Genomic DNA, 6,022 nt, shown 5'->3' on the forward strand with positions numbered 1-6,022 from the left:
CAATTGTCTACATTTTTTTGGGCCTTATTGAAATGACCATGTCCATGACATGTATGACACCAAACATTCAATACTCTCTTGATATAAGGTTATCTCTCATGCTAAGATTGCTAAGTAAGATCATGAAATGATTTTAAGGTTCCTTTAATTGTGGATGTTCACTTAGTGAAATAATGTGATTTTCTAGTAATCACTTGGGTGACTTACACTATCGAGTTGAGTACTTTCACTAACTCACCACACAAGGCACTCCTACCATCAACAAGAGGCTAATGATCTAGTTTATATTCGAATTGAGCAAGTGCATCCATAATTCTTTCATCCAACAAAACTAATACTAAACAACATGAAATGAACTTTAACGCTAAGTGAGGAAATAAGGATCATTATGAAATAATGCAAACTTGATGCATGACATCTTGGGTTCTTTGGCAATCCTACATTCTAGCAAGGTGGTTGGTGAGTGCTCCCATGAAATCATTCACCCATCCTACCTTGTGTCAAAACTTTATCACAACAATTTTCCATGCAATACACAACAATAAAAAGTAGAGCAAATTTGGCATTTAATTGACAACAATTCTCCAACAGCCTTGGTTTAAAAATGAGAGGGCTAGGGATTTAAGTAGGAGCCCCAATTACAATGAACTAACAAGATTTATTTGAAAACAATGATCTAGATTAACCCATTACAAGCTCTAATTAGGGGAACCAAAAATAGCTCTTAGGAATTTGTTATCATTCTAGGACTTCTTTCTTTTGGATAGGTGGACTTCACAATGCTTGAAACCTTTATATTTCCACCTTCATCATTTGTAATTCTTCTTTTTCATCTTCATCTTTGGGTTTGATCCTTGGAGCAATCCCTTGCATGCATTAACATCTTCCATGGCATTTTAAATCCATTTCCTTGCACTACTTAATCATCATCAGGATCACTATGTTGATGGGAATCTTATCTTTGTATTCTTTTGTTCCCTCAACCTCAAAATTTTCTTTATGTCCTTGTTCATGCTCTTAAGCTCACTTTGGTGGTAGATCCTTGAATATTCTTGGTGTACTTATTTGATCCTTATAGAAAATTGATGTGAATAGAGACAAGTTGATCTCCTTGTAAGATAGTTTTTTTTCTTCAAACATTTAAGTTTTTGACCAAGTGTAAAGTTGACTTACATTGGGACACATGAATGTCTATCAATTGAATCCTTGAACTTTTCTATGGACGTCTTTAAATCCAACCTTGTCCCATGTTTTTGACTAGTGAAGGTTTGGTCTTGGGATAATTCCTTTAGCTTGATCCTTGAATTTTCTTTCCTTTGCTCCACTTTCAAAGTGTATTATCTTGAAGTATTTTCCTTAAAACTCAAATGCTTTTGATGAGTCCCCTTTCATTTCTTTCCTTGGCCTTGAGCTTGAACTCATGTTTCACCTTGCTTCGTTCTCTTCCTTGTGGCTATCCTTGATTTTCCTTAAAGAGGGCAGTGTTTGTGAGTTGATTCATGTTTATGGTGATAAAACATAGATGTCTGAATTTTGAATTAGTCAAACATTAATGAAATACAGGGAACACTATGCGAAGCACCTAATCATTTTTCTTTTCTTGATGTAATAAGGTCTAGGGATAGATCTATTGATCTACCTATGACCATCCACATTTGTAATGGACACAAGACCCCATGGTGCAACTATAAGCCTTGGCCATCAATTGGTCCAATAAAGTGGATTTTTGGTAAATTCCATGTTTTTTAGGTAAGTCTAGATGTTTAGAACATAATAAGGGTACCTAGGAGCTTGTAGAGTCCATTTGCAATCAAATTTGCAATAAAACTTGTCTTAGTGCAAAAATTGCAAAAAGTTGCTTAGCAACTTTTGCAATTTTCTTGACAACATTTTAAAATCTAACTTCTAACAGCTATAATTTTTCAAATCATCAATGCCATTAGTTCCATGTGGGTGGGTGAACCCTAGTAAGACCCTTGTTCTGGCCATAGAGAACATCCATCGTTCGCAGCCACCTCGTACCGAGGAGTCCCCAAGGTTCTCTAAGTGCATTTTGAGGTCGATCTTCTGAGGGTCATAACTCAAAGCTCGTGAGGGCTATTTAATGCTACAAGATGGTGATGTTGAGGCCTAAAATAACCTATCTCATTTTCAAGAGATCACATTCCTTTTGGATTTGGTACAATGATCTCGCTCGATGCCAAAACTCACAGTGTGCCTCAGTTCATAGGTGCACCACAACATAACTTTGAAACCGTCGATCTTGGCATCGAATTGTTAGTGCCATTAGCTCCGGGTGGGTGGGTGAACCCTACCCACACCCTTGTTCCAACCATAAAGACCATCCATCATCCGCGGCCACCCCGTACCAAGGAGTCTCTAAGGTGCTCTAAGTGCATTTCGAGGTCGATCTTCTGAGGGTCATAACTTGGAGCTCATGAGGACTATTGATGAACTATTGAATGCTATAGGATGATAATGTTGAGACCTAAAATTACCTATCTCATTTTTGAAAGATCACATTTCATTTGGATTCAGCACAATGATCTCACTCGATGCCAAAACTCGTAATGTGCCTCAGTTCATAGGTGCACCGCAACGCAACTTTGAAACCGTTGATCTTGGCATCGAATCATCAGTTCCATTAACTCTAGGTGGGCAGGTGAACCCTAGTGACACCCTTTTTCTATCCACGGAGACCATCAATCATCTGCAGCCACCCTGTACCGAGGAGTCCCCAAGGTTCTCTAAGTGCATTTTGAGGTTGATCTTTCAAGGCTCATAACTTGGAGCTCGTGAGGGCTATTGATGAACTGTCAAATGAAACAAGATGGTGATGTTGAGGCCTAAAATAACCTCTCTCATTTTCAAGAGATCACATTTCGTTTGGATTCGGTATAGCGATCTCGCTCGATGCCAAAACTCATAGTGTGCCTTAGTTCATAGGTGCACCACAGCATAACTTTGAAACCACTGATCTTGGCATCAAATTGTTAGTTCCATTAGCTCTGGGTGGGTGGGTGAACCCTATTCACACTCTTTTTCCAGCCACGGAGACCATCTGTCATCTGTGGCCACCCCGTACCAAGGAGTCTCCAAGGTGCTCTAAGTGCATTTCGAGGTCGATCTTCTAAGGGTCATAACTTGGAGCTCATGAGGACTATCAATGAACTGTTGAATGCTACAGGACGCTGATGCTGAGACCTAAAATTATCTATCTCATTTTTGAGAGATCACATTTTTTTTGGCACAATGATCTCGCTTGATGCCAAAACTCGTAGTGTGCCTCAGTTCATAGGTGCACCACAACACAACTTTGAAACTGCTGATATTGGCATCAAATCATCAGTGCCATTAGATTTGAGTGGTCAAGTGAACCCTAGTAACACCCTTGTTCTGGCCACGAAGACCATCCATCATCCGCGCCCACCCCATACCGAGGAGTCCCCAAGGTTCTCTAAGTGTGTTTTGAGGTCGATCTTCTGAGGGTCAGAACTTGGAGCTTGTGAGGGCTATCGATGAAATATCAAATACTACAAAATGATGATGTTGAGGCCTAAAATAACCTAACTCATTTTCAAGAGATCAAATTCCCTTTGGATTCGGCACAATGATCTTGCTCGATGCCAAAACTCTCAGTGTGCCTCAGTTCATAGGTGCACCACAGTGTAACTTTGAAACCATTGATCTTAGCATCGAATTATTAGTGCCATTAGCTTTGGGTGGGTGGGTGAACCCTAGTCATACCCTTGTTCCAGCCACAAAGACCATCCATCATCCGCAGCCACCCTATACCAAGGAGTCTCCAAGGTGCTTTAAGTGCATTTTGAGGTCGATATTCTGAGGGTCATAACTTGGAGCTCGTGAGGACTATCAATGAACTGTCAAATGCTATAGGACAGTGATGCTGAGACCTAAAATTACCTATCTCATTTTTGAGAGATCACATTTTTTTTGGATTTGGCACAATGATCTCATTCGATGCCAAAACTCGTAGTGTGCATCAGTTCATAGGTGCACCACATTGCAACTTTGAAACCACTAATCTTGGCATCAAATCGTCAGTTCCATTAGCTCTGAGTCGGTGGGTGAACCCTAGTGACACCTTTTTTTCAGCCACGGAGACCATCCATTGTCCGCAGCCACCCCATACCAAGGAGTCCCCAAGGTTCTCTAAGTGCGTTTTGAGGTCGATCTTTCGAGGGTCATAACTTGGAGCTCGTAAAGGCTATCGATGAACTGTTGAATGCCACAAGACGATGATGTTGAGGCCTAAAATAACCTATCTCATTTTTGAGAGATCACATTTCGTTTGGATTTGGCACAGTGATCTCACTCAATGCCAAAACTCATAATGTGCCTCAGTTCATAGGTGCACCACAGTGTAACTTTGAAACTGCTGATCTTGGCATCGAATCGTCAGTGCCATTAGCTCTGGGTGGGTGGGTGAACCCTCGTTATACCCTTGTTCCATTCATAGAGACCATCCATCATCCGCAACCACCCCGTACCAAGGAGTCTCCAAGGTGCTCTAAGTGCATTTCGAGGTCGATCTTCCAAGGGTCATAACTCGGAGCTCGTGAGGACTATTGATGAACTATCAAATACTATAGGATGGTGATGCTAAGACCTAAAATGATCTATCTCATTTTTGAGAGATCACATTCCGTTTGGATTCGGCATAGCAATCTCGCTCGATGCCAAAACTCGTAGTGTGCCTCAGTTCATAGGTGCACCACAATGCAACTTTGAAACTGCTGATCTTGGCATCAAATCGTCAGCGCCATTAGCTCCAAGTGGGTGGGTGAACCCTAGTCACACTCTTGTTCTATCCATAGAGACCATCCATCGTTTGTGGCCACCCCGTACCAAGGAGTCCCTAAGGTTCTCTAAGTGCATTTTGAGGTCAATCTTCCGAGGGTCATAACTTGAAACTCGTGAGGGATATCGATGAACTATCAAATGCTATAGGATGATGATGTTGAAGCCTAAAATAACCTATCTCATTTTTGAGAGATCACATTTCATTTGATTCAGCACAACGATCTCGCTCGATGCCAAAACTCGTAGTGTGCCTTAGTTCATAGGTGCACCACAGCATAAATTTGAAACTGTTGATCTTGGCATCGAATCATCAGCGCCATTAGCTCCAGGTGGGTGGATGAACCCTAATCAGACCCTTGTTCTAAACATGGAGACCATCCATCATCCGTGGCCACCCCGTACCAAGGAGTCTCCAAGGTGCTCTAAGTGCATTTTGAGGTTGATCTTTCGAGGTACTTATATGTCTTCTATTCCTATTATTATCTGTATAAGTCACACATCTGTTTTATGTTATAACAGTTTATGTTTAAAAGACAAAATATATGTTAACAACATTTGGTTAGCTCAAACACTCAGAATAAGACTTTTCCAGTGCTAGGGACATTGAGAATAAATATTGAATTCATATGATATGAATTCATATGGAATGTGTTGTGTATAATTGGAAGTTATTTAATTCATTGTGTCATTGTTCTGGGTTACTTCTTATATGATTATTTTTAGAAAGCTCTTAAATTAGCACTAATATGCATTGAAGAATGACTAAAGGAATATGAATTGAGGAATACTCACTATAAGAATTTGATGAACGATAAAGGCAAAAACTCTTACCCACATTCATAGTGATGAAGATCTCTCGGATTCGGGAATAAATGAACATTCATTCCTACTACTTTAGTTAATCTCGAGAGTTTTTTTTTTAATGTTCAACTAAATCTTCTCATATATTCAAACTTTCAATTTCTCCACTTGCTAAGATTTTCAAATAAATCCTTGAAATATGGGCATCAATAATATGAATCATATAATATTTACAAACCATTACTCATATAATATGAATCAATAATAAAATTTGGATTGTAATATACCATTTATTAATAATGAACATATCAAAATAGACCAGCGTATCCATAGACAAAGAACTCAAATATATATATCAAAATACATGGATCCATATACAAAGTGTGGCTAATCATGC

This window comes from Cupressus sempervirens, chromosome 11 (assembly GCF_028749045.1).
Source record: "Cupressus sempervirens isolate cs-2001-9-10 chromosome 11, ASM2874904v1, whole genome shotgun sequence".
Classification (NCBI taxonomy): Eukaryota; Viridiplantae; Streptophyta; class Pinopsida; order Cupressales; family Cupressaceae; genus Cupressus; species Cupressus sempervirens.